We start from the raw sequence: 23,406 nt of genomic DNA, 5'->3' as shown, positions 1-23,406 counted from the left end.
TGACTTATTAGTTTTCCTTACTGGACCACTGCCCCAAGTTCACCCATATTTTAGTATCGCATTAAAATTGCACGACTCTTCCCAAAATATGACTTGAAGTAAGACCGCCACAAGTTTTATAGCCAAACACTCAGAAGTCAGCTGAGGTAAAGGACACCTGCAATGTTATTTGGCTCTGCTTAAGTAGAGCTGAGATCGTGCTGAGCTCCCCTGTATCTTTTCTCCATGCGAGCACCTTCACACCTACCTGCTTTGATCAGCCAGAGCTCCCAGCTTTTGCACTAGACACAATTAAACTTTGGCAGTGCCTCTTCACAGGCATACCAGTGTGCAATGTTTGACTGTCAGTCTGTATCTGTTGAAATATCAGCACTTGGTTTAGGTTGCATGAAAGAAAAAACACAGCATCAAGTCATACATAACAATAAAAGAGATGAATACACATGCACCAAGATCTGTTTCTAGCCCAGACTTATGGTTTGCACAAAATTATTCAGAACAGGGAAAGAGACACCATGCATCCGTACCAGATAGAAACTTACCCCACTAACTGATCTGGGGTGTTTAACCATACCCTGAATCTCACAGGACCCTCTTTCTTTTATTTAAATACTTCATTGGCAAAAATATAAACGCAATCCAGGACAGATAAAAAGAGCCTCCCACACAGTCAGGCAAATATGCAATAGAGTAAGAACCCTTTTGATAGAAAACACTATTTGAATCATTACTGAACACCTCTATATATGATCAATACATACAACATGCAGAGCTGATTTTGAAAGCAAGCTTGACAACTATATACAGCAGAAGCTCTCGACATGACGGGTTTTTTAGCATGAAATCAGTCTCCTGATCTGTGCAAAAATGTAAAAAATCACCGTTTCCTCAAAATAGCTGTTATATTTAATAAAATGCTTCTGCCTGTAAGCTCCTAAGATCAGCTCTCCTATAAAAGAGCAGCGAGGCTCCTTTCCTTCCCTTCCATCACATTTTCTTTTTAAGGCAAGATTCTAAAATTAGTTTGCAGCAGGACCAGGGAGAGGTCTGCGTTACAGTTATCAGATCTTAGCCGCACGGTATCTGTGAACAAACTGGCAGATTTTCATCTGAGGGGCTTCCTAGCCACCAAAGAAAAATAAAAGCCAAAAATCTCACAAGCATTATTTCTACACGCAGGAAAGGTTGCAACAAAACTATCTTACCCACTCCCAAATCATTGTTTAACTAGAACTCCATCTTCTAGTGAACCAAAAATACAAGGAGGAAAGCAGAGAACACATGACAGAGCCTGACACAGCCAGCTTAAGGAAAACTGCAACCCTGATGCCTAATAAAGTAAAAGGCATTGTTTGCATGTGCTCAAAATCCCTTCTCGAGATGCTGTAAAATTCAACATTACACAGAATTCAACTGAGCCTGCATTAAGTGCAGTTACTCTTCCAAATAGCTGTTTCCCCAAGTTTTAAGCAATTCTTTGTCATAGTTTAATAGCTACACAAGTGAAATCCCTTTAAGCATTTTGCAAACTGGACTGGAGCCTTATACAGCCTAACTTTTTTTCCTCTCCTCCCTTTTTGGCTGGGCAAGCATTACGCTGAGCATCTTTCACGCAAGCAGTTCTATAGATCAGCATCAAGTAACTCTCTGTTCCTTTATTTCTTCAGTATTTTTATTGTAGACTTCAGTCCAAAGGAAAAATACTTCGGACAGAACTGCCAAGTTCATATTTCATGATGCAGCTTACTGCAACACTCTGCTTTTCCTACCTCTGGCAACCTTTCACATGTCCTGTGTTGTGTTTGTTTTTTTTTTTTTCCAAGTCATCAGGGAATTGCCTTTTACCAGTCAAGTTCTTGCAGCCTAGCTTATAAAACACAGCCTGCGTATGTATTTAAGCAGCCTGCGTGACAGAAGAATCATTGATGGTACCCAGTAAAACACGTTCTAGTCATACTTGCAGAGGCAACTGCACCACTTTGTTGGAGAGAAGCTGTAGGAAGTATTTCGGTGAGCACTCAGTGGCATGTTGCAATGCACCATTAAAACATTCTTCATGAACTGAACACCACTTGAAGAAATACTGAATTTTCAAGCCTGTGCTAAGCAGGAGTTTGCTTTTCAATCAATGAATCTTGATATTATGACTCGATATTTTGCTTCATCAGTTCTTCTCGTGTATTTTAAGCATGTAGACAGAATAAAGGGCGTGTTAGGAAAAACAAAAGCACTAACAAAGTGTTGATAGTCTGTCACTACCACAAGCAAGTAAGAATGTCTTCATACTTACTGCAATTTGTAACAAAAAAATGCAGTGAAACACATTCTGCATTCAACAAAATAGCAAGGGGGACTATTCACATCTCCCGCTGGGGAAGAGAGAACAGAGATGGAGAGAAGAGAGGTGGGGAGGGCAATAGTCCACAACTGCAACAAAACCACTTAAACACACTTTAGCGGCATGTACATTGGCAGGTAATTGTCAAAGAGCAAGTAATTTAAGCATGACAACCCCAGCCTGCAAGGAAAGTAATCATTAAAATGGATCTCTCAGATTTTTGAGCTCTACAAAACCTAAAGGTGCTTCACTTCAAAGTCACATTGATTATACACTAAAAGAGTACAGAAACATATGACGACTCTTACCCCCGCTTATGGGGTTGCGGTTAAAGAAACTGTAATCTGTAAGTATTCTAAAAGGAAAGTCAAGAGAGAAAGAATAAATGTCTTAAAATCCTTTTCACTGCAGAAAAGAGTTGTCTTCTTTTCCCATACACTCCCCAGCATGCATTAACACAACACTGAAGACCTACCATAACAAATGGCTATCTGAGCAGCGCCCTAAAGACTAATATAAACCAAAATTAACCCTATTTAGCAGCCAGCAATAAGGAACGTTAATATCATCTGACTCCCCTGCTTTCAACCTACCATAACTAAATTTTTACTACTTTCTGTTAATTTGGAGCATAAATGTACAGTGTAAATAATCTGAGGTAACAAGCATGACACTACAGACAATAATATCAGTTTTGAGTAATCCCCATTAAAAAGGAGGAACCTAAGTCACTGGGAGAAAGACCAACTCAAGCAAGCTTGTTGATCCACTTGGGAACTGCAGCTAACTTTAAATACAAAAAGCATTTTCTCCTTTAAGAAAAACGGGCTCATGGCTGTTTGAGCTTTAAACCCTTGCACATATTTGATTAGAATTACTCGTTTTATTTAGCACATGGCTAAACATGACTAGAAGGTGATTTAGTTCACACAGGCAGTTTCAAACCCCATGAACTTGCAAATTACTAGTTACCACCCTCAAATGGTCTGAAGGGATAAACCATTCCGGATTCCGCAGGATTACTGCCCGTGTCGTCCTACCACAATTTTGACAGGGTCATTAAAAAAAAGGACGGAGTGTTTCTGCTGCATCTTCCCTACGAGACAGCTTTTAAATCCAGCCTGACACCTCCCCTGTTGGAGCAGCCAGGCAGAGCATCCTGAGCTCGCAGAGCAGCAGCACCGTGTCTTCTTCGGGCAGCCACTAAAAGGGAAATTGCAGTGGGAGAGGAAGAGGAAAAGCAAGAACTTAAATTATCAGGGGTGAAGGGAAGGGAAGAGCAGCATGGCAATAGGAAAGGGATAACTGCAGTGCCAGAGTAAAAGGGATTTCCAATGGGAAGTCCTAGAAGGGCTACCTATGCATGTTTTAACTCTAATACTCGTGGGATATATTGCTTGTTTCTCAAATAACAAACAAAATCACCTGGGGAGGGGGGAAAACAGATAGAAGTCAAATCTTTTAGCTTTGGTGCCTACATCCCACACTCTCGCTGTAGCAGAGTCACTGGCTCAACCTCCCTGACTTGAATGCTGCAAGAGCTGACCTAACTTTCTGCATTTATTAAGCCCTTTGCAGGACCAGCGGCCACGTTATGGCTGTAACACTTAGGCTTGAACATTAACCTGAATATTGCATCAGCTATGCTATTTTGAAGCACAATTCAGCTTTTCTTTCATGACCTGATGCAAGCCTCGATGTTTTGGTTTCCAAAAAAAAACCTTCAAGTGTAGTTTGTTCAACATCGCCCTACTTGCCAAATATTTCAGAGCCATTCTAATTTCACGCAGCAACATCAACTAGCAGAAAGGTTTATTAAAAGCAGTGACTGCTGTGCTTGACAGGAGAGCAGCTAATATTGAATTTATCCTTCTAAATACACTAAGAAGTTCTGTCAGCTTTGTTTAACTTCCATTTTACTACGTTGGGCTGCATGAATGATGGTATCAATGAAAAGAAGAATTCATCGTGAAAAGGAACTGGGAGTCTCAGGACTGAAGTTTAAGAGATTCCTCATCCGTAACACTGATATCTCAAAAAGGCATCACGGAAAACCAGGCTTATCATTTGTGAAACTCCTGCTGTCACAGTGCTATCATGAGACCCCAAAACACAGGGCCCGGTTCAGTTACCTGCTCTCTCCTGTTTTAATATTTAGCATTCAGGCATTTTCTAAAAGCTTCCCAGAAGCTCATGAAGAGGTAGTCAGGCTCTAGACAGGGTGTATGAAGAGGCATGCAGTTGCCAACTCCTCCACCTTTGTTTTGCCTTGAGTTACCTGCCAAATGCATTTAGCAATTTAACAAACAGGCAAAGAAATAGTTTGAACAAGGACTCAACAGCATATGCCATTTTCTTGGCTCCAATACACCCACTCTGGTCTGCTCACTGGCCAAAGCGAAACCACAGAAGAACTAACAAGTTCTGAATTACTGGTGTAACTGAAGTCTGAGCATGTCATTTGCACCCAGTTATGCCACATTCTCTGCAACTGCAGGAGATACAAAAGGAGGAAAGCGATGAACAGAGGCTTCTGATGCTAGAATATCTGAAATCAGTAGGTCTGAAATACCCTATGTTAGGTCTAGTGGTCACCCTAGGGCTTACCTAGATGAATTCAGCAAGTCCAAAGGATCTGCCTCTCTGCTCCTGACTCTCACGTACCTAGGAGGAATCTCAGTGTCTGCACGGGCTGACAGCTGTCCAGAAACTTGCAGGCTGCTGCCTGAAGCAGCAGGGTAACAGCATACCGCAAAGGGGAAAAAAAAACAGAATTGGCACACAGACAGAGCCAGGCCAACAGGTTCCCCTTCAACACTGTCATACTTTACAGAGCTCGACTTCAGGCTTCTGTTCTCTCCTCTGTAAGCATCAGGGAAAAGGAATTTGGAATGCAAAAAAAAATAAAACCAAGGCTCTTCTTCCCCACCCCGCCCCCAGCTGCCTCCCCCAAAAAGTCAGCATAAAAACCCGTTAGAAATCCCAAGGCGCTGAGCTCAGGACAGCTTTGCTGACTGCGCTGTGGATTCCAGGACTGAAGGAGCCAGAAGGGGGGCATGACATGGCTCGAAGGATACAAAGGGTCAAACAGGCAAGCATCAGAGAGATAGAATAAACTCTAGGTTTCCTCATGATCCTTCAAGAGAGCTTGATTTACAGAAAGCTAGATGCTTTCTCTCTCTCTCAAACTAAGAATAGTCAACTCAATTACCAATAATAACCAACGCCAGCACCATGCACTTCTCAGAGAAAATACTACATTTTCCACACCTACTGAATTTATCACAGGATCACCACATCGCTGAGATTGGAAGGGATGGCACAGCAGGGTCAGCTAGCAGGAAGAAATAATAAGCTGCAAAGGGAACAATAAGCTGCAAGACATTGCAGGGTACTACTCCTGAGATGGAAATACGCAGGGCTGGGAGCTAGCCACCTCTCCCCACCTTCCCCTCCTCCTGCCCACTGAGGATGTGCATTCATCTTGTCTTTACAGGAACAACCCCACTCACAGCAGAGCACCACCTGCCACAAGGCCATTTGTGTAAGGGAACTCTCTTTAACGTATCGTTCGGACACCTCATTATCAAATGGGTAAACTTTCTTGTTTATAGATGTGTCACAACTTGGTATTTCCCAATTGAGGGGAAGCCTTTCTCTATTTGTTGAGAACCCCTTCCAGGCAATATGCTGTACCTTAACTGATGGGAAAAGGCTGTTGTTGATTCTTAATTAAAAATCCACGTACGGCAAAACCAAGGCAGCACACAAAAAGCCTGCACCTCACAGCTTTAATTTCAAGGGTGTAAAATGTATAGTGAAAATTAACTCCTTCTCCAGCTAATACAAACCTGAAGCTTATCAGTAACTTTAATTGATAACTACTTGTTTTGAAGCTAGAGAGCCAAGAGACAGCTCCAGACAGCGTCTGAACCTTTTTATCTATCAGTGTGACTTAACCCAGGAAACACCAGAAGACATGAGAAGCGTGAGCTGAAGCTTCAAAGAGCCAGCTCCATAAAGAGCAAAGATAGTGAGAAATATTCATGGACACTATTTTTTATTGGTTTCAGGTGAATTTCATCAGGATGGCTCAGGATACCTTATTTTTAATGAGTACATGCCACGACTACTAAATAAACTAAAAGAGAGCAGGAAGCAAGTAAGGTAACCCCTCTTGAAGCCCGACTATTAATAATAATGCATCATGCTCAAGTGTCGTGTTTTTAATTACTATCAACTCAAACCCATAAGCAGAATTAAATGAGTTACACAAATATTACTAAATCGCTCCTCCCTAGATGTTAAGTAAACATTTAGAGTCACTCGGGACCCTTTAAAGACAGTGATTTATTTAAACCAGGCCAACGACTGAAATTAGCATGAGCATTTTATGTTATGTTTTCGTATCATGTATCATCACGCTTTAAGCATACATCAAAGATTTGGAGACAATGCCGTGAAGTCTGTTTTAGCTTCTATAAACTAATAGCCACATCAATGACAGAGAAAACATGATACTGTAAACACAGAAAACTGTAATATGACTCGTGAATAATCCCACTGACTTCAATGAAAGCTCTTTACATGTATGATTTAAGCTAGAGCTACATTCCTAAAATCTTCATTTTTAACACAAGCTTTTTATATCCATAACTGTTAACTAGGTGTAGAGTGAATAGTAATGAGAAACTACTCATAAAGGAGTCAAAATTGTGAAAAAAATGAGGAGCCTCGAGGGAAAGACATCCAAATTCCTGTTTCTGTGGTTCACTGGTGCAAAAGGTAAGCAAGGGGTTTAAAGAACAAATATAATCAACTCAGTGTTAAATTATAGCAATTCACATTCTCTCCCTTTCCGTTAACTTTCCCTTAGTCAAAAGCAAAACCATAAATAAGCAGTTGCAGTACCAAATCTCAATGAATTAGCTACGAGCGAATTCCAGTAGAAAATTCTTCCCTGGCTACATCACTCTTCCTTTTCCTCCGTAGAAAAATGGGTTCCACATAACTGGAAATAATAAGCATTTGTCAGAGTCCTTGAAATTCCTCCTGCCTAGACACAGCACAGAAATAACCGTCCTATCATAAACCCCAAATATGCCAACAATCCTCTTCCCGAATTTATGCAGGATTGCAAGAACGATCAAGGATCGATTAAAAAGTTCAGCCACAGATTTGTTTGTTGATCTCCTTTTCCAACCCAGGCTTTCGTGCGTTAAACCTCAGGTGCTGGGATTTTAATTAAGTAGGTTTTTTTTTTTTCACATAGCTAATTATTTGAATCAATTATATTAAACTTGAAAGGCCAAAAACTGTTAGCGCAAACAAAGAATTTAACAGCTTGTTTTGATGCTGGAACATGATGTAAGGCTCTTTTGTGCAGCAACTGAAAAGCTTAAATAATATGGGAGATCAGATGGTCCAAACCAAAACAGAAAACGCTGTACACAATAACCTGAATCAGGTTCAACAGTCCTTAGAACAGCTCATGTTTTCCACATAAGTTTCAAACAATCCCCAAAAAATTTGCATTTCAGCCTCACTCCCCTGAGATGTACATGTAGTAATTCAATCACTGAAATTCTGCTTCTACACTTCTCCATCCGATTACTCCTAAAGCTTCTGAACCTCACCAGTCTATTCTTTAAATTAAGTCACATACTTGCAGGAGTAGCAAGTTTTCCAGCACAGCCACGTGATATAAAATTGCTTCTATTTCCCTTTACATTCTTGGAGGGCACCAACATCAGAAATCACTGTTTTCAAAGGTCTTTACACAGTAAGAATTATGCTCTGAGCTGATCTGGCTTCCTTATTTTTTCCTCTTAGCTCTGTCTCCATCCTCATTCTACTGACATACCCATCTTTTTTCCTTAAAAGAGCTTCTGCATCATTCTGATATATAGTTTTTAAAAAATACCTAAGCCATACCATTTAACCAAACCAAACCATTTAAAGACCCAGATTCTAGAAACTGTGATCCTTCATCACTTTCTTCCCTTAGTCTCAAGCCTACAACAGCACAATCGTTTCCCAAATGTAAACAGTTGTGACAATTCTTCTCAAAGGCAGAACAGAGCCAACACTTCAACAACTTACATCTGAGAAGTGTATCCGGAGCAACCTGCCTTAAATCCTCACCCAGCAGGAATAGTACCCCATCCGTCTCCAGTACTGCCTGCTTCCAGCAGTGCTATCTGATGAAATTGTAACCAACTGTGCAAAAGGACTTGCTACAAAAGCCACCTATTAAAGTTATTGGCGCTGGGTTATTAGCCTAATGAGGTGTATAAACTTATCCAGCCCAGCAGACAGCGTCCTACAGAATCACTTGGCTACAGGTGGCAGCAACTGATCCTGTGCTGTAAGAAGTACTTGAAATAGTTTGGCCCATTATTACTCTTGGACGTCTTCAGACTTCTCCTAGGATGTTTTACAGAGATAAGCAAACTTGTACAAGACAAAAAGGGGTCACGTACAGTTTCTTGAGAGTAAAGCCACATGCAAGTTCATAAATTTCTTGCATCCTTCTCCCCAGTCCTTCGCACCTGGTTTATCTTGCAGGAATGTCTCGTGTTCACATCTGTCACTCTTCCTGGAGATGCAAGCAAGTCATAAGCACTAGCCTAAGAATTACAGTTATTTATTTCTATTTAAATTCATAGAACAGAATTATAGAATCATTTAGGCTGGAAAAGACCTCCACGATCATCACATCCAACCGTTAACCTAGCACTGCCACGTCTACCACTAAGCCATGCCCCTAAGCACCACATCTCCGCATCTTTTCAGTGCCTCGAGGGACTGTGACTCAGCCACTTCACTGTGCCAACCCCTCACATCCCCTTCAATGAAGTTTTTCCTAATATCCAACCTAAACCTCCCCTGGAGCAAATTGAAGCCACTTCCTCTTGTCCTGTTTGTTGCTTGGGAGAAGACACCAAGCCCTACCTCGCTGCATCCTCCTTTGAGGCAGCTGTAGAGAGCAATGAGGTCTTCCCCAGCCTCCTTTTCTCCAGGAGAAAGAAGCCCAGCTCCTTCAGCTGCTCCTCGCAGGACTTGTTCTTGAGACCCTTCACCACCTTCACTTCCATTTTCCTGAGAAGATATTCAAAACTCTAAAATTACCTGCCTCACTTTACCATTCCCATAACAGTATTTTACATCACCTACAGAACATGATGTAAATTTTGAGACTATTTTCTTCCTCCAGCAGGAGGAAGAAATAAATTTCCTTAACAGTGAGCTGCAAATAGAACATTTGGTTAGCATTCATAAATTCTTGAATATGTTATTGAAAAGTTAGGATATAACACTTTTAAGGTAAGAATGCTTTTTAATTTTAAGCCATACATATTATTTCCCTTCACCACTACCCAATGGTGCAGCTAACAGGGAGCATTTCAAATGTTTTGGTTTTGATACTCAGAAAATGTTACAATAACTTATTGGCTTTAGTAACTGGGATTAATTTTTTGAAAAGATTTTAAAAAAAAGTTTTCAACTTTTTATATTTAAAACAAGATCATTAGGCTTCCAGTATTTCTGAATTTATTACTCATTTTACTGCTAACTTGCAAAGTAACTGCACTGTTTTTGTATAACCCACACCCCACTGCATTAAAATTGAATCAAGCACCTTCTCCAAACACCAAATACATCTCCTGAGAAGTCTGCAAACTCCTCCAGTTTATGAAGAAGGACTCCTGGGAGAGGTATAATCCAATACACTACTAATATGCAGCAGAGAGCCACAATACAAGGAGGGAATGGCAGACTTAAGGGCTCATCTTAACCCAGGTTCTGACTCGAGACCTCACCACAAAAGTACTCCCTTAGGGAGCACATTCAGGCCTCGTTCAGGCACAAATGCATTAAGCAGAACATTATTTGCCCAGAACGACTGCTGAATGGATTAAAATAAATACAACACAATGGAAAGAAAGCTATTTTCAATGTAGCTAGGTGTTCTAAATAAAGTCATAAAAAGCTTAAGTAGATTACTTGTCTCCTCTAGGGTTTAGTGACCTCTGACATCTTGCTGATCTGCAGAGCATCTGATAACACCAGCAGCTCTAGAAATTTGCAACTCCTGAAAAACGTGTTTCAGAAGTTATTACTGAAGTCCAATTCCTCCTCGGTGCTACTGGCTAGAATAAAGTGTAACAAGGACATCTGTATCTTTCTGCATGGAAGAGCAGAGCTGCATTTGAGAGAAGCAGCACCATGATGAGGAAGTGCTTCGACGAAGCTGTATCAGATCTCACAGATTCTCAAAATGACTATTAGTGCTCCAGTTCCAACAATAACCATGCAGTTGTGAATCAAGTGGAGCTGTCCTGTCCTTTTTTGTTTTTTACTGCAAAGACAGTTCTCAGCAGCTTTGGTACCAGCACTCACCTGCCAGAACTGGGAGGGGAAGCATTTCACATCTTTTATTCAGAGACCTTCTCAGGCAGCAGTAAAATTAAGAACCTGGTAATTTTTAATGCTTGCTACTCATTTATTCATTAGCAACAGCTAATGGAGTTGTTCACAGAAGCTTTAAGAGTGGATATCATAAGAAAAGGCTTCTCTCCTCCCGTGGGGGAACGTATAACTACCAAGGATGTCTTGGGTAGGAGCAAGAAAGGAGGCTGCTGAAGGATTCCCCTCCTCCTGCTGCATGGCAAGGGACAAATGGCATTGCTCAGCTCTATCACATAACCACCACACACATTCATGTAAAGATGAATTTGCCTGGAAAGGCCTACAGTGTATGCTGATAAGGCAACCAAGCATTTGCAAAACATGCACGTAGGGAAAACAGAAACATGCAACTGCTGAAGCTTGTTTCTTTTGACCCTACAGGTGCAGCTACCCCTTCACTTCAGCGCAGTTAGGCACCCCACATGCCCTCCTGTAACAGAGTTATTTTTGTGTGGCCTGTAAGAACTGTTTCTACAAAGAGACTCTTCACAGGGTTTTAAACTTCGTAGTAGCTTTGTGAAGTAGGCAAACAATTTCAAAATGTTAGCAAAACTCAACATCAGAAGCTGCCTTATGAAACCAAGTTTAACACGTAAAGCATTTTTCTTCTTCTTTTACATTGCTCTTGGACGTTTGCCAATGGGGCTCTAATGTCAGTGCTGTAGCATCCAAAGGGCTATTTTAAGCCATTGCTGTGCTGACCATTACATTTTTCAAGCACGAGAACAGCTTCCTGAAAAATAACGATTGTGAATGAATGTTTTTGTTGTTAATGGCACTGTAAATATCTTGCTTTGTGCTTACGTGACATCTTAATTTGAGCTATGTTTTGAAAGAACATGGTAGGAATTACAGCTTTCCCTACCTCTCAACTTCTGTTATTCCATGAAGCGACACACCTTGGCTTTCCAGCTTTTAGCAGCCCATGTGATCGATTGTGATCACTCACACTTCCATAAACAGTTTGGGGTATGGCCTATTTCTGTACCTCTTTTTCCATTTGACTCCATCAGTTCCCTCTCCGGCCCTCATACTTCAAAACTGTTCTCAACAAAAGTTTAAAAACAAGCGTGAAGAAGTATCCTGTCTTCAACAAATGCCAGCACCAGGTACTTCAGAAGCTGCTGCAGAAGGAAGCTATGGGTAACCTGTCTCAGAAAATAATACATTTACTTGTACATTTACTGGTACCAGATCTTGATTGAAACTAGTGTTCACTTATAACCTAAAATACAAAATAAGTATGTGTGTTATAGCTTTAGGCTCCTTCTGAGTCATTGCCTCAACCAGCAGCCAGATGGAGGTTTACCATTCAGCTTTAGAGATTTGTGTTTCTTGTTTTAGGTATTACTTTGCCATTTTATTTTGAACTCGTTCTAATCCCAGTAGATCATACTTAGTCATTAAAAAAATGCAACACGAACCGAGTTCTACAATGTCCTAGTAAAGGCTACAGCAATTAACAGGCCTTAACTCAGTTTTTGTCTTCAAAGGTTCAGAGCAAGCAAGCCTACTCTAAGAGGAGAGGACAAAGGACTCCTGGTTAAATAAGAGTGACTCTAGTCACCAAGAGTGACTAGTTTCAGTTTTCAGAAAAGCCAAGATGCAAGAGGCTGCCTTAATTTCCATGTTTCATGGTACGTGTCTGCGCAATTTTACTTCAACCCACTAACATACTTATGGACAAAACCTGCCTAGCTTTTGAGGAACTGCATTTCAATCCATTACTTCCCCATCTGAGATTTAAAACAACCTTTGTTACTATCCAAGGACAGTCTCACAGGAATTGGTCACATTCCCTGACAGACACTGTAATTAAATAGTATTTAGCCAGGGCTAGATTTGCTTTCATGAAGAAAAAAGGCTACTTACTTTTACCAGCAATTATGTTTGGGGCATTTCTTTTGTGGTCACTTTAGGCAGACCAGACTACCTATGGTAATTACTTTTTCTAACTCTTATTTCTGAAACGAAACCTTCCCAGAATTTTTTTTTTTAATCGCCCGTCTTCATTAGAGGCAGATGACATATACCAGTGGCTGTAAACAAACAACTGATAAGCAGAAGTTGAAATATCCAGCGTTTGCCAGTCACACTGAAAGTATCCTGCACAGGGATAAATAATTTCATTATATCTTAGGATAAAGTGTATTAAGAAGTTAAAATTATATTTGGCATATAAAGCACTACAGAAAAAATACTATTAAGCTATAAAATAACTTCAGTGCAAGTATATCCTGATGTACAGACTGCTAATTTTCTAACTGAAAATGCAGATATTTTGGAGAAAAATTAATCAGATTTTTTTTTTTTTTTTTTTTTTTTTTTTTTTTACTATTTCTTTGCCCATCTTGACATTTCCATGAAGATAAAAGTTCATGAAATATGACTTTCCATTACGCTTACATTCTAAGACGGGTGTTCAGGAAAGCAAAAGTTTTTAGTAGAACTGGCACAACTGAAGAAGTTCCAGCAAGAAAAGATCTACATACACATCCTACGATTCACTATAGAAGATTAAAACTTGTATTTGAACATTTCTGAACACAGACCTCGATGTCAAGCTGTCCATGCCAAATTGTGCAAAGCTACACGGCCGTATTATCAGACAAATGCAACCTGCATGACTGTTCCTTTTTAGGAAAGCAATTTTAAAGAGTACCTATAATTTCAGTGAATTATAGGTATTTTTAAAAACCAAAGTGAAGTAAGAAAGAAAAGATGTCTGGGATTTTGAATAACTGTGTCTTATATTGATCTTCAGTCTATATTTGAATATAATATACACAGGCCATTTAACAGAGATATCCCAATATCCAGTGTATTTATTGCTGTACATTTTAAGAATGAAGGTATATAAATGTAGATAATACACTATATATAGATATATATAGTTGTACTACTACTACTATGTATTATACACACACACACTACAATAGATACTCATATTTTTATGTTCCTGAAATATCGAGGATAGTTTAGACTACCTTGTTTGGAGGCTGGAATAAGAAGGATCTCCTAAAAATAATTTTAAGAACATAATAAATAGCTTCATTTTACATTTCTTCAATTAAAAGTTACCAAGATGGAAGGTTGCATGGCTTTCTTAAACATTGTTTAGTTTAGTAAGCCTCAACGCAGTCTATGTGAAAATACGTATGAACACTTACAGCAGAATTTCAATGTCCCTTTAAAAATTCTTTGGAGAGCTGTTTGTGACACCTTCGGAGAAAACACTTTCATCCAATAGCTTCACAGGCACTAAAATTCCATGTTTAAAGTATTTTAAGCGTTTTGACAGCAAATATGCACATTAAAGATTCTCGGCGAGCAGATTCTCACAGCCAGACAAACGCAAAGAAGATAACTGCTGCTAGCCACAACTGTCTGCTGGAACAATGTTAATATTTATTTTCCCCACTTCCACAGATCTCAGTATTCTTCAGAAGCCGAAAATATCCTCATGCAAGTCATCAGCTGCCATTTACATGTTAATTTCCAGTGAAATAAAAAGACTGCTCAATTACGTCGCTGTGCCCCAGCACAAGCAAGCACAGCACTAAGAATACACACATCCCCAGAGAAACCTCCGAGAAACCCCAGAGAAGAGGCCAACCCATGCTTTCATGACAAAATGGTGACTCAGGTTTTGGTGCAGCAGCCTTGTAGAGCCTCCTTCGTTCCCACCAGGATGCACATCCACAGGAATATACAGATTACTGTCTTGCCTCGCTGCTGTTTTTCCATAAAACACTGAAAAGTTGTTAAATTTTGCATCTTTTGAAGGAGTGCTATCTTAAAATCATTTCAGAAATAGCACAGGAATCAGACAGCAAGTCTTTTAGGATCATCATATGCCTGCTCTTGGTTATAAGGCAGGGAAAGCAGAACCCCAACTCCTGCCTAGGCCCTTTGGCTACCATCCCTCCCTCCTCTAAGAGGCTGCATTGCCAGCAACTGCGAACGCTTGGCTCGAACACACACAGGCCTGACACCATTTCACGCCGACTGAAATCCCTTTCCCCTCTAAGAAGAGAAAGAAGAAAACCAAAAAACCACCATCATAAACATTTCACACCTCTTTTACTCCCTCCTCTCTCTCCAATGAAATCCACGCTCGGGAACTCCTCCTTTTACAAGCCGGCACCGAGCTGGAAAAAGCCCTAAAAACTTGGAAAGAAAGAAAAGAGCATGGAAGCACATGCACATCCTGCCCCATTCCCTGGGCACTTATGAGTAACTTGCCATTTCACCTAATTTAGGATATTAGGCCTACTAAAGAAACCCTTGGCAGCACAACGCGCTGATCCATTCTTAACATAATAACCTCATTCAATAGATTAAAGAGGTGCGTTTATACCTTAAATTCATTTGAGTGGTACGGTAAATTATTTAACAAGTGCTTAAAATATTAACTCATGGTTCATTTTATTTTTATTTTCACTTGGTCTTGTTTTCGTATGGATGCAAGAAGCGAAACGCCAACAGCAGCAACTGCTCACCAGAAGTTTTTGTGGGTTTCTTCCTTTAAAAGAGGTTTATATATTCTCATACACATAGAAATAGACACACATATGTGTTAAGATAAGCAGCATTCAGAATTTTTAGTCCAAAAAAATGAATCAAAAAAAAAGTTCTAACATTTCAAGTTAAGGTCAGGTCAAGATTTTCACTAAACAGCTTGCAGCATAAGCCATAATGCCGAATATAAACTAATTACTACTGCAGAATCCTTCCTTGCTGGATTTCAGAGATGCTCGGAGTTCGTGAGGATCCAAGTGACATCAAGGGACAGCGACAATTAATACCTCCTTAAATTAATGGTACTACCAACTGACTTCCTCAGGGAAATAAGAGCCTTTTCACATGATACACCAACATGTTATGAGACTGTTGTGTACACACACATCCAATAAAGCTACCCAGCTGAAAATAATCTCTCAGGAAAATCAACAGAAGCTAATTTTTTGCCTAAACTGATCCCAATTCAGTTGCGATACATGCCAAACAAGTCATGTATAATTTAAACCCTGCCTGAGAAGTTTTTGTTTCATCTTCTTTGAAGAGAGAGATTTCTAAACCGCAGTCACAAGAGCAGTCCAAACAACCATACATGAGTTATTGGGCTTTGTCACACTCTTTATTAGCTGTAAGAGCTCTAAATATTTAGAAACACGAGCTTAGCATGGTTAAGTTTTGAACTGATCTCTTGCATGTAAGTTATGACCGCCAGCAATCATCTCTCTTCCATCCAAACACAACTGTGACAGAGCTGGGTGAAGGGAAGGTCAGGGGAAGCTTAAAAGCGTCAAAATTCTCCCTCATCTTGACAGGGATTTCATCCCTCTCCAGTGCATAGGGAGTTCAAAGTCACTGGAAGCACATTAAAAGGTATTTCTATAGCATGCATTTGTTTACAGAGATGTAATGGAAAAAGCCATTCCTAAACCAAGCACAAAACTCATCACAGGTACCAAGCACCAAGCTCCACAGCGTGACACCAGGCTGCTGACTAGGTACATCAGCACTGAAAATTAATGTTTGGTACCAATAACGAGCACTGCCAGTGACCCAAGACAATTGATTATAGATTAAAAAAATCAATGCTTGGAAAAAAAAAAAAATATAAGCTACACATAGTTTGCACCTTCAGATCTTATAGGAATGAAGCAAGTGTAAGGCTCGGGATACAGAAATGAGCACATGCTAACAGCACCTTACCTACATAACTCACCTTTCAGAGCTACATTACAGTATATATTTTTTCCTAAGGAGCTATTATTTAAGGCATGAAAACACTAAAACTATTGCTGAATGCCCATCTGCATTTTCAGCTGCTTTAAGTCCTGTCCCTAACACTTAGCGCAGCACTTTCACGCTGTTGCTTAAGCAACTGCTGCAGAAGTCCAAATCTGCATTACACGTGAAGAAACCAGAGTCCTGAGAAGTTGCTGCTGGACATCCACGCTAATTTAAACCCCAACAACAGAAAGAAGGCTGGACAACTCGCACACAAGCTCAAACAATCTGCCTGGCCAAGCAGTTTAGCACATTTAACAGCACGCTCAAAAACTCCCTCCAAACAACTTCCAGTCGGTATCAGATTTCCAGTTCCTTACTAGAAATAGCAGCTCCATCTTTTTAACAGATCCATTCCTATCTTTCAGTTAAGCCTAAACCTCCAGGAGATCTTCCTGTGGCTCTTTTTGCAAATTCTAAGTGTAATTTTGCAATATAGATGAGAATACAATGAATATAGAACAGATAGCCAAGACATCCCTCATTTTATTAAGATAAATATGAAGCAGTTTTCTGAGAATTTCCCTGAGAAAAACAAACATCAACGGTACCCACAGTTGTTGTGCTTCGTGGATTACAGTCAGCTTCTCAGAAAGTGTTAAATTCCTAATCCCTGGTGATAATGAAAACCTCAAACTGCTCTACTTCCTACTTTATTCTTCTAATGCACTTTCCGAATCCTGCACCACTGCAGCCTGTACAATACCTGTAACCCCCAGCAAGGAAGGTTAAAACAGAAAGCAGTTTGTTTAGGTAACAGCTCTACGCTGGACAAAGAAAAATCACTCCGACTCTTCTGGACTATTGCTGGCCCTGAACTGCAAGAAAAAAAATAGAAACAGGGATGAGAACTTCAAGCTTGAATGCCTGCAATATTTAGCCATACATCCTGCCTGTCAGAGGTACTCGATACCTGAAGTCTCATCAACAGCACGCACCTCGTAGCGGTACAATAAACACTTAAAGAAAAAACATGTTAAAATCCCATAAAGGCACACACCAGGCTAAGTGAGTTACTAACTGCCCAATAAAAGGTTAAATTACCGATAGCATTAAAACAGCTTAGATGAAGTCAAAACCACGACATTAAAGGCTGTGGAGTAGGAAAAAAAAATCGTGAGTCACATCTGAAATATAAAAATTGAAAGTGTTTGCTCAGAGAAAAGTGGTAAGTAAGCCTAAAGAGTCCCACTACCTAATCAAGTGTTTGTGAGTTAGGATGCAAGTATAAATATTTCCATAAAATTGAAGGGGTTCAGCTCTTGAAGCACAATGCTGTGTTTCAGCTGTGATGAGTCATTCTTAATCTCTGCACAGCACCAAAGTGAGAAACCCTCATTTAGTAGGTACCAACAAGTCGTTTAGTTTAGTCCACAAGGTAGCTAACAATGACAAAACAGCCTGAATATCATGGCAAGAATCTCACATTTGCACGTATAGGATCGTTAGGGTTGACAGGCAGTCTCTGCCTGTCGAACACCAGGAACTGCTCGATCTCTCTCAGTGAAGTCTGGCTTCAATAGAAGATGGAGACTTCTCCACAGGGCTGCACCACAAAGCAAATCCTGCTTCAAACACTGCTAATTCACACCAGGTGTTTGGAAGCTTGCACCAAAACGGGCTGATAAGGGTTTCTACCCCACAACTGACTACAGCATAAGTAGTATCTTTGTTAGCTAATTCCCCAGTGCAGACCAAGAGTTAAATTTCTCTAAGACAGCAAAACCGTAAGGACAAGATGCCCTGGTTTGATGCCATATTATGGTAATTACACTGTGTTTCCATCATTCAATTCCTAACTCTGTAAGTGTTTTAGAACAGGCTAAAATAAACCAAGGGATATCTCCAGTCACTCAAGAGGTCTTTCCATCTTACCTTTCGGTTACGGTTTCTTGTACAGTCACGCTGACAATGAACTAGTTCCTTATTTACAGTGATTGTTACCATGAAATAATTTACTTAATAATCTTACCCGTGATTTGTGCTCTGTAAAACATGCTTTTGCTTAATATCATTGCTTTTGGTGGCCCAAGTGCAGTAAATGACAGGTAGAGGCCCATTTTTAAGCAGTTACCAGTATTTGTTCACCTAAATACATATTACACACACAGCACATTTCATTCTCATAAATTAATCAAGAAGAGAAGAGAACGAGGGCATAAAAATCAATGAGAACAAAGACACAGCATTCTTTTTCAATTCTTATGGTTTACCTACACTGAACTGCAGACCCAGATCACAAACTATTCCAAAGAAGTCATGCCAAGAACATTATTATAGCTCTCTCCATAGCATAGGCGTGCTATCCACGTGTCTTTCTACTGGTGTTTAAGCAAGCTACATTTTAATGTCTCCCTCCCACCCCCATTCATGTGATTTTGCTTACCAGGGAGCATCACAGGCATTGCTCTGCTGTGGCATTACTTAGGCCATGGCGACTGGTGGAGGTTGAACCACTTCACTCCCAGTACAGACTGACTGGCAGATCCCAATTTCCAGTTCAGCCTGTCGCTTAAGGAATGCAAATCCTGAGAAAGCAACGAGTGCTTTTCAGCACTGAACACTTCACCTTTTGTTCATTGGTTTTCACACCCGCAGATATTTAGCCTGCTTATACGCTGCCGATCCCAAAGAGCAGCCAAAACCATAGTGCTAATGAACATTTGCTGGAAATCCCATTAAAACCTGTCTGCTCTTCCTGTCTTTAAAGGACACAACACCAAGCATGCAGAAAACACATCCCCAAAAGGCAGACACCAGGAAGAGGTCCATCCAAACAGATACCAAAACTTTCTGCCTGCATTGAGTCCACCCTTACTGCAACTCCACGGTGCTGGCAAAGCAGCTGCTGTCATTACACGGGGAGAACTGTGCTAACTATCTCAAAATGTGGTTTGGGATAACCACAGCCCCAGTGGCACAGAACTCAGTTGACGACTTACGGTGAACCAAAGCTGCTGCAGACACAGGGGAGCAGCACCCTTGTGCCTACAGCTGGCCAGCAGACACAAGAGGTGCAGACCCTCAATTCCTCCTCCTTCGTTTGAGCAGAGAACCAACAGAGTCAATTCTGCCAGTGCTAGGGCATTTTATTCCCTCAGATGAAAAAAGAAGCTGAACTTGCCAGCACCACACAGCAGTAACTGCATTTTCTTCGCCAAAGTACTCTTCGCTCGCGCAATCTGTCATTAACAAGGAGGGTAACTTTTTTTTTTTCCCCAAGTTCCATAAATAGCCAAATTGAAAATACGAACAGACTTTTTAAAAAGTCAATATCCAGGAATTCGAGTGGTGTCATTTTTAAATGACATGACTCTAAAGCAAGCTTAGCCTCTGGATAATGGAAGACGGTGACACTGCCACCAGGCTGCACCTAAAAAAAAATAACAACCATAAATCCATGCTGAGCCACCATAAACGCTTTGTTGTGAAGCATCTTCTAAAGGTTACCTTCCTCCTTTTGCTCAAATATGCAGAAGCAATCTTCACAGCAAATGAAGAAGTCCATGTTAACTCTAAACAGCATGCGAAAAAGCAGTTATTGCATTAAAAATAACATTTAATCGAAACTTCCATTTGTGCTTCAGTATGTTCATTCATGCTGCCTACCAACAGCTTCAGCAAGAACCCAACTGCATCTGTAAAAACCTGACCAACCTTCCTACTTGTGTGTATGAAACCTCATCCAGTTTCCAGAGTGTACCCTCCCTTTACAAACCACTACTAGTTACTACTACTAGAGATTCTTAAAATTCAGTTCACAGGACTTTCAATTCTCATGTTCAGCTTTAAAATCCCAGTTGCTCCACGGATTTAGCAGGCCAGAACAGATACGGTATACAGAAAGCATCTCCTCCAAGAATGCCTTTTGCTGTCTGTTCTGCTGTAAAGATGTCTTCTACTAAAAAATTCTCTTACAAAGAGAATTACAGGAGAGATTGTCAGCTAATAAAGAATACTTCAAATATCTATGCCAATTTTATGTGTTTAGCATCTCTTCCTCCTTCCTCTTTTTCTCCACTGCTAGATGAAACGCACAAGCAGGTGAAAACAACTTGCATCAGATGAAAGAATGAAAGCAACTCCACAGGAAACGTCAAGGACAGGGAGACAGTTATTAGTTCTCTCATCTTTCATTCATAAAATCTGCTTTTGAGTAATGGGTACTCAAATTCAGTTTCTGAAATTAATTTACAATAGCCCTTAGAAATGGCATAAATGCATTCATTTCTAGTTTTTGTTTAAATTACTGCTGAATTGGAAGATTTATAACCATCTGTGCGAATTCTTACTGCAAATGCCTACAACATAATAAAGCATTGTCTATAAAGATGTAAAATTGATATATTTTGCAACACTAAGTATAAATACTCAAAAGAACTTGCTGCAATATAAATATGTTTTCAATACTTAAAGGTTTCAGAAGCATCAAAATAAAAAATCCTCTTCTACAGTTCCAGAGATGAAATACTGAGCTGAAAAGACCAATGTCTAAAATGGAGAGAATTCAGTACCAGAACTGAATACATTGAGGTAACCACTGCAAATTTAAGGGAGTAACGCTGTGAGAATCATACATTAAAATGGGCTCATACCATGGTTCAAACTAATCAAAACAAGATATAACATCCAAAAAACTGGCCGGCATTTTTGTAGATTGAAATATCAGAAGAGAAGTCTACCAACAGGTAAACATCTTATGGCATACCTGACAGGCTGAAGAAATATTAGTCAGAAGAATTTATTATTATAAATACAGAACCTGACTGCATTATTTGTATCCTCTTTATTAAAGTTTGTAAATTAATTTTCCATACGACATTCTGCCAAGGAGATCATTTTTAATATCTCTTCGAGTCGCACCGGTGATTAAAAAACCTGATCCATACCGGGGAAATAAAGGTTGCTGTTTTCAAAGCAGATACGCCCCACGCTGCCTTTATTTAAAAGGCCATGCCCTGATAGCAGGCATCAAAAGAACTGCAAACAGCATCCTAAAAACGAGAGCTGAAGGCTTAAAGATACCGGGATGTCTTTAAGCACAACTATACGCAGGTTTAACAAAAGCTGGGAGTTAATCTAAACGAGGTATTACATAGGTCAGATGTTTCTTCAAAGGCACACTACATGGAATTTTACAGCTTCTTCACTGGCCCAATTATGTCAGCGCCTGCCTGCTTGCCTCCCCTACCTTCTCCCTTGCCAGGTTTAGAACCACTAGGGATGTATTGATATAATTTTAAATGAGATGTATGGGTGCACGAGGGAGAGGGAGCAACCAGGATTTTATATGCACGCACTTACAGGTATTTATTTATTGTGTATCTCTTCCTTTAATCTTTACGTACACTTACAACACAGTACCCCTTTACCTCCTGTAAAATAGGGAATAATCTGACAAACAGGCAAAAAAAAAAAAAAAACTCTCAAGAGTACTCTAGTTAAAGACATTCAATAACCAGAAGTAAATGAGGAGCCAGAGGGTAACAGCACGTCCTGTGCTACCTGTAGGGAGTGACAAGCTCTGAGCTCCAGACCAGAAGAAATTCCATGGTCAAGACAATTCGGTGCTTGCCCTGAGCCTCCCTGGAGCAGGAGCAGAAGCCATCTCACCAAGTTTCCAGTTTTACAGGCAGAAGCTCCACCAGAAGTTACCCGAGCAAACTGATCACCGCTGCCATGCAGAACACACAATTATTTTTGGTCTCCATTTAACAGAGTCACATCCTGCTCTGTGTAAAGCATCTGAATGATTTTCCAACTGCAGCTGAACAAAAGTATAGGCTACCTGGAGATGACAGATAGAACAAAGACACAACGTGCATGGGAGAAGAAAGGATATGATCTTTAGCTGGCCAAATAACAGAGGAAGGAGGCATTTCTGGCTATTGTTACCCTGAGGGATTTAAACATGCTGGGAAAAGCTACCAATCATGACAAACAGCTAACATATGCTCTTAAAATCAGGGTACAATCACGTGCTAGACGTGATTTTCCAAAACACCGGGTATCAATGAGCTTAAAATTCTCTAACTTAGCTAGGATCTCCTGAAAGCTTAGGTTTGTTTTTTTTTTTTTCCCCAATTGGTTGGTTAAAAAAAAAAACAGGATCAGTGTCCGAGTTTAGAAAGATTGAAGGAAGGAAAAGCAAATAAAAAGTTTGAGAAAATCGCCTGCTAGTAGCTACAGTGGTGACACTGTGAGCTTGAACACCTCCATCTGTCTTCTACCACCTTCACGTATTTATCGACTAAAAAACAAGATCAAAATGAACCAGTGTTGGAACTCGTCCTCCAGCACTCCTCGAAGACAAGCTGCTACTCATTATAGCTACCTGGCATCTTAGAAAGATGTGATGAAAGCCACGAAGACAGTCAACACCTCATGATCAACATAATCAGGGACTGCTGATAGAGTTAGTATTTTCAATATTAAGCAGCCAACCTCTCCCAGCAACCTTTTTTTTTTTTTTTTTTTTTTTTTTAAATAGAGCTTGGCCACTGATATTTCTCTTATTTCCTGCCTCCCATCCCCACCTTGTAAATATTTGGTGTTGTGTCTCTCACCTCAAGTCTCAGCTTTTCTTTACCAGTGCTCTTTTCTGCCCCCTCCCCATTTTCAAGGTAGGTTATTTATTTTGAAGTTATCTACTTCTCCCACTAGCATCGTTTCTTCTTAGCCAAGAAGTTCCTTGGGAAACCACCACAGTCTTCCGGTCCATTTCTAAATGCGTATCACCAGAGGTCCTCGATAATTAGGAATTTCCAGACATAATGAACATTAAACAATTGCACTGT

General features: G+C 40.2%; 1 protein-coding gene across 2 annotated transcripts in view; it reads right to left on the bottom strand.

Moving 5' to 3' along the window:
* The window catches only part of TSC22D1 (TSC22 domain family member 1), a gene marked incomplete at its 5' end in the record, with an annotated part of 77,723 nt that overhangs the window by 49,734 nt on the left and 4,583 nt on the right, over positions 1 to 23,406 (bottom strand). The window lies entirely within an intron of this gene.

The sequence above is a fragment of the Netta rufina genome, assembly GCF_964035555.1.
Source record: "Netta rufina genome assembly, chromosome: 1".
Taxonomy (NCBI): domain Eukaryota; kingdom Metazoa; phylum Chordata; class Aves; order Anseriformes; family Anatidae; genus Netta; species Netta rufina.
Note: the sequence above shows the minus strand (reverse complement) of the source record. Positions and strands in the feature narration are given on the sequence as shown.